Source organism: Bos taurus, chromosome 15 (genome assembly GCF_002263795.3).
Source record: "Bos taurus isolate L1 Dominette 01449 registration number 42190680 breed Hereford chromosome 15, ARS-UCD2.0, whole genome shotgun sequence".
Taxonomy (NCBI): domain Eukaryota; kingdom Metazoa; phylum Chordata; class Mammalia; order Artiodactyla; family Bovidae; genus Bos; species Bos taurus.
Genome location: NC_037342.1, coordinates 16,909,000 through 16,921,831, shown reverse-complemented (window position 1 = coordinate 16,921,831; position 12,832 = coordinate 16,909,000).

Sequence of the window (12,832 nt, the reverse complement as noted above, 5' to 3'; positions counted from 1 at the left end):
GCTCGGTCCCTCCCGTGGCAGCCAGGTGGGCCACAATGCAGGCAAAGGAGCTCATGAGCTGAGTTTCAAGGGAGGCATTGAAACGACAGCAGTGGATACAACCTGTTGCAAACTGAAGGAGGGTCCCCGCATGTCTCAGAAAAGGCCTCTAGTGTACAAGTGTGGAGGAGGGCCCCGATGGTGAAAGAGAAGAGGAAAGAGGCAAAGGGGCAAAGGCTCTTGGCCTCTGCTGTAGCAGCTGCAGTTGGTATCCTGTGAACAGTGGACAGCCAACGTGGTCACATGAGCATGACTCTAATTTCCTCACAAAGCAAGAGAAAGGGGGCAGGGTGTGGGAGTACCCGGAGGGTGTGGTTGGGTGGATGAAGGGAGATGCCCTTCCTCTCTTCAGTGCCAACTATAGTGCAAATGAGTCTCAGAGCTGCCAGATGGCAGTTACCAAGTCAGGTCCCCACAGCACCCAGTGGGCTGGGTGCCTTAGTCCCTGTCACACGAACAAGCCCCACCATGTGGCCTCCCTGAGTTCTAACAGCAGGATCTGGGGGGGTTGTCTGGCTACACACTTCCCTGCTATAGCTGAGTTACCCCCTTCTTAGAGCCCCAGTTTTGTCCTCTATAATAAGGACACTGATTGCCAGCTTAGCAGGTTGCTACCTTAATCCTGTGAAGAATCTTTAGGGTAATCCTACAATTAGTAGCTGGTCTTAAGAGATGTTGGGCTTCTCTGATACCTCAGCTGGTCTCCTGCATTGCAGGAGACCCCGGTACGATTCCTGGGTCAGGAATCCTGATCCGCTGCAGAAGGGACAGGCTACCCAGTCCAATATTCTTGGGCCTCCTTTGTGGCTCAGCCGGTAAAGAATCTGCCTGCAATGCGGGAGACCTGGGTTTGATCTCTCGGTTTGGAAGATCCCCTGGAGAAGGGAAAGGCTGCCCACTCCAGTATTCTTGCCTGCAGAATTCCATGGATCATATAGTCTCTGGGGTCACAAAGAGTCGGACACGACTGAGGGACTTTTCACTTCACTTTCAAGAGATATCACCTGAATCCAGATTAGACTGGAGTCTCCCAGTTGTCATCTGGCATTTCTTCCCTGAAGCCAGCCAAAACCCACACACTAGCATTTCCAGGGTCTCCACTTAGCCCTCTGGACAGAAAACCCAGGGAGGTTCAAACAAGCTCACAGATAAGCAGGAGGACTCACAGGCAGAGGGCTTCCCTCAGGTCTCAGGTGGAGCTCCGGGACCACAGCAGGAACCGGTGCTCTCAACCCCTGGGCTCAGCAGCGCCCTCATCTTCAGGCTGGCGGCTGTGCCCTGACGGGAGCAGGAAGGTTACCAACTGCCCCAGGCCGACCTCACACCCCTCCCACTGCTGTAGACTGACCTCACCGGCCCCGCCCCTTCCGGCAGAACGAGAGGTCCTCTTTCCCTTGATTCCAGCTCTGAGTCCGGGTCCTGGACGCCGTTTGGTCACCGCCCCAGTCCTGAGCCAATCAAGGTGGCCAGGGAGGATGGGACACACTGATTGGACAGATCCAGGTCATGTGACCATACTCTCCAGGACACCTGTGAGCACCTCACCGTATGTCAGGGGTGAAGACAGTGCAATGCCCCAAGAGCAGGGCTGAGAATCCAGTTACTGTCTCCATGTGCTCAGTGTCCTGGGACCACCGTGTGCATCCTCTCTGCACACAGCTTCGTTCTCTGCAGACAAAATATTCATGACACACCTCTTCCCTTCCAAGCGCAGTTTCACGCACCCATATTCAAGGGAGCAAGGCCTCCTGTTTGAAGATAGGTTTGGGGATCCGCCTCCTAGCATCTAGGCTTCTTTTGTGTGTCATGTTAGAATAATTGATTCAGTCAAAAAAGACCCACGAGCACCACCGCATGCTGCTCTGTGTTTTCAGGATTATTGCCTGTTCTGAGTATTGGACATGGCCCAGGGGACCCTCATGTGGAGTGAATTTTGTCCAAGGAAGCACGTGAAACACTGAATCCCTGAATCACTTTGCTATACACCTTAAACTAACAAATCTTTAAAAATCCATAATACTTCAATTAAAAAGATATTCACTCATCAAAAATAGTTGTAAAATGTGTCAAGTTTTCAAGTGTTGGTTCTTAGTGTGTGTCTAAATGCTTTGGTGGTGTTTTGTGAGGCAGGGATCCAAGTTACTTTCCCAATGGAGCAAAAATAGCCCAATGGGCCTCCTCTCTCCATTTACATATTAAGAAGCATTTTTCAAAATCCCAAGTAGCAAGGACTTCAGAGCTTTGGCAATTTGTGGAGCACCCCAGAAGCAGGTTTCCTTTTCTGTGTCTTCTCCTCGCATTTGGCCATTACCAGTTTCTAGTATTCAGAAGTGCCATCAGAGGGTTCTCTGTAGTGAACCATGCATGTTTCTTTGAGGACAGGGAATGTGAGCACAGAGGAGGGGCTGAGTCCACAATGACCACCGACCATGCTGAGCAACCCCAACATTAAGTCTAATGTGATAAAATCACATCTTATAAGGGATTTCTACCTTTAACATTGAGAACTCCTAAAACTGAACATAAACAACCTGTTCAGAACATGGGCAAAGAAGCTAAATAGACATTTGTCCAAAGACACACAAATGTCCAGCAAGTTAAAGATATTCAGCCTCACTAGTCACTAGGGAAGTCAAGGATCACCCTGCCCTGTCGGGATGGCACACTACATCAATTTGTGTTTTTTTGCGTTTATTTGTCACAGTTCACAATTTTATATATCTATAAAATATAGTGGTGAGGAGAACAATATAGAGGTGGGGGGAGAAAAAACATTATTATGGGAATATAGGAGATTAGATGAAATCATGTATGAACCTTCTGAAAATTGTAGAGCAACTTAGAATTTAAAAAATCTTTCTATAAAAATATTAAATACACTTTTAAGTGTGATATTTATTTTTTTAAGTATTTGGTTTTGTCGAGTCTTAGTTGCTACATGTTGGATCTTCACTGCATTTTGCCAGACGACTTGCTGTGGTGCACAGACCCTCCAGTTTTGTCGTATTGCCTGCAGAGTGTACAGGCCTCAGTAGTTGTGGGGCATAGACCAAGTTGCTTAATGGCATGTGGGATTCCAGTTCCTGAGTCCCCTGAATTGCAAGGTGAACTCTCAAGCACTGAGCCACAAGGGAAGTCCCTGGTTTTCATCTTGAGGTGATGAAAGTTTCTGAAATTACATAGTTTTATGGCTATTTTTGAATATAATAAAAGCCACTGAGTTGTAAGCTCTGGATGAATTACATGTTAATGTGAATTTTATCTCAATAGAGCTGTTACTTTAAGAGCCCCTTAAAAGCAGAACAGCTTGTAGGACATCAGGGGAGGTAGAGCACAGGCCAGCTCCAAGAGATTTCGATGTTGCAATGCTGGATGACCCTGTTCTGTGAGGTCAGTGGGTAGGGGGCACCGAGGCATCCTCCTGGGCTGCACTAAGCACAGGAATGTCTTGGTTTATTGAGTCTTGAGTTAATGCCTTTCACACATCATTCCCTTGAAAAAAAAATTTTTTTAACAAATCTATGGTTTGTAGCAGCCCTTTGTGGAGCAGGTCTATTGATATCAAAGATCCTTTTTTCAGACAAGATCCCTTCACAGTTTCTGGGGCACAAATCTTTCAGGGACACCATTCAACCTGCTTTCTATATAAAGTGACCCTCTTCTTCTAGGAACTGACTGAGGTCCCATATAAATTGGAACAACACCAGCCATGTGGGTGGGGTTCTGGGGAGAATGAGGACTCTGTGGGTTGGGGCTAGGGGCTAGGCTATGTCCAATCTTATCTTCTGGATTTTCACTCCAGTTCTGGGACAGGGTTGGCCTCACCACTGGGCTTCATTTTTATGCAGTCAGATTATCAGTTTTTGTGGCTTGTAGACTCTTCACATATTTGGAAAGGGCTTCCTAATCTGAGGATGTAATAATTGTTATCCCTTGGCTTCTACACAACTGTTTGTCTCTTGGCTTTTGGTTGCACACCTTTGGGCCAGCTGTAGGGTGTGTGTGTGTATAAAGTGTGAGACAAGAATATCTTTTCCTAGATGACTATCTAGTTTTCTCACTATCAGTCAAGAAAAGATCTCCCTTTCCCAAGCTATGTGAAATATTATGTTAATCTTCTGCTAAAATTATGCATTTTGGGGAGTCTGTATCTGGCTTTTTCATTGTTCTCTGCATCTCTCTGAGAATCCATGCATCAAGGCCAGTCCAAGGCACACGTGTCTTCACACTCCTGAGATCTCTGAATTGGGAGGCACCTAACAAGTCAGAACCTTAATAATTGGCAGTATTTTTAGTGGTGGTTCATGAGCCAGTAATGCACCTTGTACTACACAGTGGCCTGGCTTCTTCAACAAAATGATAATAATCATGGCTTTAAAATCTGTCTCATCTCCTGGCAGGCCTTATCACACCTTATCACTTGACCTGATTTTTTTTCCCTCAGGCGTTTCCTGAGGTATTCTTGCTCAGTTTTCTGTATGAAGCTTAGACTCAGTTTATCCTGAAAATCAGTCTGAATGTTATTAATTAGGATTGCATTAGATGTTAGACTAATAAGAAGTGACATGTCTAACATTCAATCTGATCATTAAGTACACTGTATATCTTCACAATGACTCACGTACTTGCATGTGTGTAGATTTCTCCAGAAAGTGTTGAAGTTTCCTTTATGTTCCTTCTGTTAATACTGCACATTACACTGGAGACGCGGCATGAACAAAGTAGACACGAGTTCCTGTCCTTGGATTTTTGCCTACCTGTGATCATGAAGATATTCCCCTATGTCTTCTTTCAGGTTTTCTTACCTTCCCATTTAGATCCACTATTCACTTGGAACTGACTTTTGTTGGACTGATTTTATTCCATCTACATTGGCAGTTCAGAGAAGGCAATGGCAACCCACTCCAGTACTCTTGCCTGAAAAATCCCATGGAAGGAGGAGCCTGGTAGGCTGCAGTCCATGGGGTCGGTAGGATAGGACACGCCTGAGCGACTTCACTTTCACTTTTCACTTTCATGCATTGGAGAAGGAAATGGCAACCCACTCCAGTATTCTTGCCACGAGAATCCCAGTGATGCAGGAGCCTGTGGGCTGCCGTGTATGGGGCCATACAGAGTCGGACATGACTAAAGCGACTTAGCGGCAGCAGCAGCAGCACATGGGCAGTTAAAAAAGCACCACTGACTTAAAATCCACTTCACTGCTGACTGGTACTAGTAGTGTAATAAAGCAAGTACTCATATATGGGTAAGACTAGATACATTTGAAAGTCAGAATCAACTTTATTTTTCTTCCATTCATATCTTCGTATCTGGGGTTGATGGAAAGGAAGTAGCCAAGAATGACACCGTTGTTTGGGCCTGAGAAACAAGAAGCAGTGACAACTATGGGGGAGGGCCCCTGGAGGAACAGACAGGGAAGTGACAAGTCACGGCTGTGGACCTGCCCGAGCTTGAGGCATCTCTTAGATATCAACATGAAGATGGGAGGTAGGCGAGTGGGGATGAAAGTAACAATTTATATCTCTGAGCACCATTCCCTTTAGAAAATTTAGATATTTGAAAGCAAAAAAGTATTAACCCTCCATGTAGTCAAAAATTATGTGTACACTTTACAGTCAGCCCTCTGTAGCCTTAGTTTCACATCTGTGGATTCAAAAACCATGGGTCATGTCATAGTATGTATTTATCAAAAAAAAATCCAGGTGTAAGAGGACCTGTGCAGTTCACACCTGTGTTGGTTAAGGGTTACCTATATATGTAATAGATGAATGTATCCATCACCCCAAATATTCTCTTGTCCTTTTCCCAACCACTTCAATCAACCCCAGGCAGCCAATAATCTGCTGATCTCCATAGATTAGATCTACTTTTCTAGGATTTCATACAGATTGGATCATGTATTTTCCTTTGTGTCTGACACCTATTGTTTGGCATAGTAAGTTTTTGGTTGCTTTTTGTTTGTTTTTAAATTTCCTTAATTTATTTCTGTTAATGTCCAAGTCTTTTCCTTAAAAAGAAAGGTACCCATTCTTTATAAAGTTCATTAGAAATATATAGATAACATTTTGTGTATTTATGCTGCCTGTGATGTTTGTATTTTTTAATTTGGTTTTTATTTGGTTGCTCTGGGTCTCAGTTGTGGCACGTGGGATCTAGTTCCCTGACTAGTACAGGAATCTGGGTTCCCTGTATTGGGAGCACGGAATCTTCACCACTGGACCACCAGGGGAGTCCTGGATATTCATATTTTTATTTGTTCTTTCTTTTTCCTTATTTCTAATTGTGTTATAGTTATTTTACAATGCTGCATTAGTCTCTGCTGTAAAATGAGTGAATCATTTGTATGTGTACATATACACCCTCCCTGTTGATCCTCCTCCACCCCTCATTCCTCTTTAGCTCATCCAAGAGCACCAAGCTGAGCTTCCTGTGCTGCTCAGCAGCTTCCCACTAGCTAGCATTTTATACATGGTAGTGTATATACGTCAATGCTACTCTCTCAGTTCAACCCCTTCTTTCCCTCCTCTGCTGTGTCCATGAGTTCATTTTTTATGTTTATCTCTATTTCTGCTCTGTAAATAGATTCATCAGTATGATTTTTCTAGATTCTATATATACATATACATATTCTGTGCTTAGTTGCTCAGTCCTGTCTGAATCCTTGTGACCCCATGAACAGTAGGGTGCATGTGTCTTTTCAAATTACGGTTTTCTCAGGGTATTGCCAAGTAATGGGATTGCTGTGTCATAAGGTCTATTTTCAGATTTTTAAGGAACCTCTGTACTGCCCTCCATAGTGGCTATATCAATGTACATTCCCAGCAAGAGCACAAGAGGCTTCCCTTTTCTCTATATCCTCTCCTGCATTGTTTGTAGATTTTTTGATGATGCCAATTGTGATTAGTGTGAGGTAATACCACATTTGTAGTTTTGATTTTCATGTCTCTAGTACTGACAGAATAGTGAGTGATGTTGAGCATCTTTTCATGGGTTTTTGGCCATCTGTATGTCTTCTTTGGAAGACATCAAAGTCTTCTTCTATGTTTCAGCCTCCATTGATCTTTACTTCTGTTCTTGTGCCACTGCCATACTGTCTTGATTACTGTAGCTTTGTGGTATAGTCTGAATTGAGGGAGGCTAATTGTTCCAGATTCATTTCTCATTCTTAAGATGCCTTTGGTTATTTCGGTTCTTTTGTGTTTCCATACAAACTGTAAAAATTTTTGTTCTAATTCTGTGAAAAATGCCATTGGTAACTTGACAGGGTTTGCATTGACTCTCTAGATCGCTTTGGGTAGTAGAGTCATTTTCACAATATTGATTCACTGAATCCAAGAACATGGTGTATCTCTCCATCTGTTTGTGTCATCTTTGATCTCTAAGGATAATGTTTTGATATTCAGAAATTTTAAATGTATCTGCATTTCATTCCTTTATTAAGCTACTTCTGCATTGTTCAGACATATATTGTTCATCTGTTGAACAACTGCTTCTTTCCCCACCAAGTTTTGGCTATTTTAAGTAAAACTATTATAAACAGTTTAGTTCAGTTCAGTTCAGTCGCTCAGTCATGTCTGACTCTTTGCGACCCCATGAATCACAGCACACCAGGCCTCCCTGTCCATCACCAACTCCCGGAGTTTACTCAAACTCATGTCCGTCGAGTCGGTGATGCCATCCAGCCATCGCATCCTCTGTCATCCCCTTCTCCTCCTGCCCCCAATCCCTCCCAGCATCAGACTCTTTTCCAATGAGTCAACTCTTCGTATGAGGTGGCCAAAGTATTGGAGTTTCAGCTTTAGCATCAGTCCCTCCAATGAACACCCAGGACTGATCTCCTTTAGGATGGACTGGTTGCATCTCCTTGCAGTCCAAGGGACTCTCAAGAGTCTTCTCCAATACTACAGTTCTAAAGCATCAATTCTTCGGTGCTCAGCTTTCTTCACAGTCCAACTCTCACATCCATACATGACCACTGCAACCTTAAAGCTCCCAAAAAACACTCTGATAGCTTTTCTTCTATTCATTGCAGCAATGCCTCTGGTTAAACATGTGATTTTTCTTAAAGAAATAGGGCATGAGCAACTTTTTGCTAAGAGCACAACTCACATAACTTCTAAGCATAATCAGAGTATTAACTAGGGTATACTACTTACCACACACAGAATATCTTGCTCAAGTGTTTTTTTCATGGAAGGATCTTGTTTGTCCCAAATGCTTTTTCACAATGCAGAAACTAAAGGGAAGCAAACTGTAGAGTCCCTTGGACAGCAAGGAGATCAAACCAGTTAGTCCTAAAGGAAATCAACCCTGAATATCCATTGGAAGGATGATGCTAAAGCTGAAGCTCCAGTACTTTGGCCACCTGATGCGAAGAGCTGACTCATTGGAAAAGATCCTGATGCTGGGAAAGATTGAGGGCAAGAGAAGTGGGCAACAGAGGATGAGATGGTTGGAGGGACATGAGTTAGAAGGACTCAATGGAAATGAGTTTGAGCAAACTCTGGGAGACAGCGAAGGGCAGGGAAGCCTGGCATGCTGCGGCCCATGAGGTTGCAGAGTTAGGCATGACTTAACGACTGAACAACAAAATGCTGTATGTCAACTAGGAAATTGGGGTATGCATGAAAAAATCAGTTTTTTCCACCCATGAAAGCTAGGTAATTGTGTCCTCAAACCTGCCTGAAAAACACTCTGGTTGCTTGTCTTGTATCCAGTGTAGCAATTTCGCTGGTTAAACATGAATTTTCTTAAGGAAACAGGGTCTTGGCAACTCCTTGTTGCGAGCACACCTCATAGAACTCCTAGTTCTTACTAGAGTAGTAACTTGGGTATTCAACTCACCAAAAATTGAAAATGCTGCACACACACGTTTCTTCACTGAAGGTTTAATGTGACACAGTTGTCTTTTCACAGCTTGGAAACTGCAGGGCAGGGAAACCGTCTATATGTTTGGAAATTGGGGTCTGCTGGAAAAAGCTGTGTTTTCCACCTGTGAAAGCTAGGTAGCCACGGCTTCAAAGCTCCCAGAAATAAAGCTTCCATGGCTTCTTGTCTTCTATTCATTTCAACAATGTCTCTGGTTAAACAAGTGAACTTTCTGAACTATACAGGTTGCTTGCAATTCACTAGGAGCACACCAAACAGAAATTCTAGGGCTAACTAGAGTAGTAATTCTGGAATGCCACTCACCACACACAGAATACAACCTACACATGATTCATCATGGAAGGATAAGTGTGCTTCCATTGTGTCTTTTCACAATGTTGAAACCAAATATGTTGTTTGTAATCTTGGAAACTGATGGCTACACACAAAAGCAGTATTTTCCATCTATAAAAGCTAATAGTTGCACCCTCAGAGTTGCCTGAAAAACACTCTGGTTCCTTGTCTTCTGTTCATTGCAACAATGTCTCTGGTTAAACATGTGTTTTATTAAAGAAACAAGGTGCTTGCAATTCCTTTGTAGGAACAGACATCATAGAACTCTTAGCATTACAAATAGTAGAACCTCAAGTACACCCCTAACTACATACAGAATATCTACACAAATGAGTTTCTTCATGTAATGGTTTAATGTGTCCCAGGTGTGTCTTTTCACTGATAGGAAACTATGAGTAAACACGCTGTGTCAAGTGAAAATTGAAGCCTGTTGGTGGAACAAGTATTTTCCACCTTTGAAAGCTAGTTATATGTGGCAAGAAGCTCCTGGAAATCACTCCGTTTGCTTGTGTTCTATTCATTGCAGCAATATGAAATGAGTGAGTTTTCTGAAACAGGGTGTGTGCAACTAGAGGTTAGTAGTACACCTCAAGAAAATCCACCTCAAGAAAATCCAAGGCCTAACCAGAGTAGGAACTTGATTATTCCACTCATCATACACAGAACATGCTTCTGCACACAAGTTTCCTCATGTGTCCCAAATGTGTCCTATTACAACTTGTAGACTACAGGAAAACTCACTATACATCAACTTGGAAATCAGGACCTGGAAGCAAAAGCAATACTGTTTACCATGAAAGCTAGGTGACCGCGGCTAAAAGATGCCTGAAGAACACTCTGGTTGCTTGTCTTACATTCACTGCAGCAATGTCACTCATTAAACACGCAGGTTTTCTGAAAGAAATGAGATGCTTGCCACTTGTTGCTAGTAGTATATTTCTCAGGACTCCTAGGCGTAACCAGGGTAGTAACACAGGGTATGCCACTCCAAACACAGAAAACCTCACGCACACAAGTTTTTCTATTGAAGGACTTAATGTCCCCCAGTGGTGTCTTTTCACTACTCAGAAATACAGAGAAACATGCTAGGTATTATCTTGAATATTGCAGCATGCAGGGAAAACAGGATTCTCCACCTGTGAAAACTTCGTGGTTGTGGCCTCAAAGCTTCCTGTGAGAAACAATCTGGTTACTTGTCTTCTATTCGTTGCAGCAATATCCCGATCAAACAAGTTGAGTTTTCTGAGAGAAACAGGTTGCTTGCGACTGCTTGCAAGTGGAATAGCTCATAGAACTTCTGGGCCTAACCAGTGTAGTAACTTGGGTTTTCCAAACACCACACACAGAAAGCCTCACGCACAAAAATTTCTTCATGGAAGGTTCTGCTGCTGGTGCTGCTGCTAAGACTCTCTGCGACCCCATAGATGGCAGCCCACCAGGCCCCACCGTCCCTGGGATTCTCTAGGCAAGAACACTGGAGTGGGTTGCCATTGCCTTCTCTGATGGAAGGTTCTAGCAGGTCCTAAATGTCTCTTGTCACATCTCAAAAATGACAGGGAAACACTCTGTGTGTTTATATGTAAATTTCAGCTTGAAGGCCAGAGCAATCTTTTTCATTATGAGAGCTAGGTGACCATGGCACAAAGCTGCCTGAAAAACACTCTGGTTGCTTGTCTGATATTCACTGCAGCAATGTTTCTGGTTACACAAGTAACTTTTCTGAGAGAAAAAGGTTACTTGGCAAACTCCTTACCTGTGTGGTACCCTCCACAGTACTCCTGGGCATAATCAGTGTAGTAACTCAAATATTACACTCACCACACCCAGAACACGCCAGGCACATAAGTTTCTTCATGGAAGCATTTAGGGTGTCCCAGTTGTGTCTTTCACAACTCAGATATACAGGGTAACATACTCTGTAAACTTGAAATTTGGGACTTGCAGCCACATTTTGTCTTTTTTACCTGCTACAGCTAGCTAGTTGTAGATTCAGAGCTGCCTGAAAAACATGCTAGTTGCTTGTCTTTTGTTCCTTCAGCAATGACTCAGTTGAACAAGTAAGTTTTCTGAGAGGAACAAATAGTTTGCAATTCCTTACTAAAGCACACCTCACAGAACTCCTAGGCTTAACTCCTAGTAGTAACTCAAATATTCCGCTCACCACACATAGGAAACCCTGTGCATAAAAGTTTCCTCATGGAAGGGTCCAATGTGTCCTAAATGTTTTTTTTATCACAATTTGGACTACAGGGACTTACTATGTGTCATGTTGGAAATTGCAACTTCTAGGCAAAAAGCAGTACTTTCCACCTGTGAAAGTTAGGTAGTGGCGACTTCAGAGCTGCCTGAAAAACTCTGGTTCCTCATCTTCTATTCACCACAGCAGTGTCTCTGGTGTAACAGATGAGCTTCTGGAAAAAACACAAGATGTTTGCAGCTCTTCACTGGGAGACACCTCAAAGAACTCTGCCTAACAAGTGCATTAATGTGGATATTCCACTCACCAAACAGAGAATTTCATGCACACCAGTTTCTTCATGGAAGGGTTCACTGAGTCCCAGTTGTGTCTTCTTATAGGTCAAATGCATAAGGGAAACGTGGTGTGTGTTACCTTAAAGCTTGAGATCTTCAGTCAAAAGCAGTATTTTCCATCTATGAAAGCTATGTAGTTGTGGCTTCAAGCTACATTGGTGGCTTGTCTGCTATTCATTGCAGAAATGTCTCGGTCAAACGAGTGTTCTAGAAAACCAAACAAAAGACCAGACTGCTTGTAACTTTTTTATAAGAGCACAACTAACAGAACTTCTAGTCTTAATCAGAGTAGTAAATTGGATATTCTAATCACCACACACAGATCACCCTGGGCACACATGTTTCTTCATGGATAGGTTCAGAGTATACTGTCTCCTCTTACAACAGGGAAAGAACAATGAAGCATGCTATGTGTCAACTTGGAAACTGGGACTGCAGTCAATCGCAGTATTTTCTACTTGTGATAGCTGCTGCTAAGTTGCTCCAGTCGAGTCCGACTCTGTGCGACCCCATAGACGGCAGCCCACCAGGCTCCCCATCCCTGGATTCTCCAGGCAAGAACACTGGAGTGGGTTGCCATTTCCTTCTCCAATGCATGAAAATGAAAAGGGAAAGTGAAGTCGCTCCGTCGTGTCTGACTCTTAGCGACCCCATGGACTACAGCCTACCAGGCTCCTCCATCCATGGGATTTTCCAGGCAAGAGTACTGGAGTGGGGTGTCATCGCCTTCTCCATGTGATAGCTAGGTAATCGCAGTTTTGAAGCTGCCTCAAAAACACTCTGGTTGCTTGTTTCCTAGTCACTGCATGAATGTCTTTTGTTTAAAAGAGTCAGTTTTCTGAGAGAGAGACAGCATGAACAAGTTTATCCATTGAAGGGTTGTGTCACTACTGTGTCATTTCACAACTCAAACATACACACACACACACACACACACACAGGAAAACATACTCTGTATTACCTTTAAATAAGCACCAAGAAAGGAGATCCTAACAGAGTGTTTCCTTCAGGAAGCTCACTTATTTGACCAAAGAGT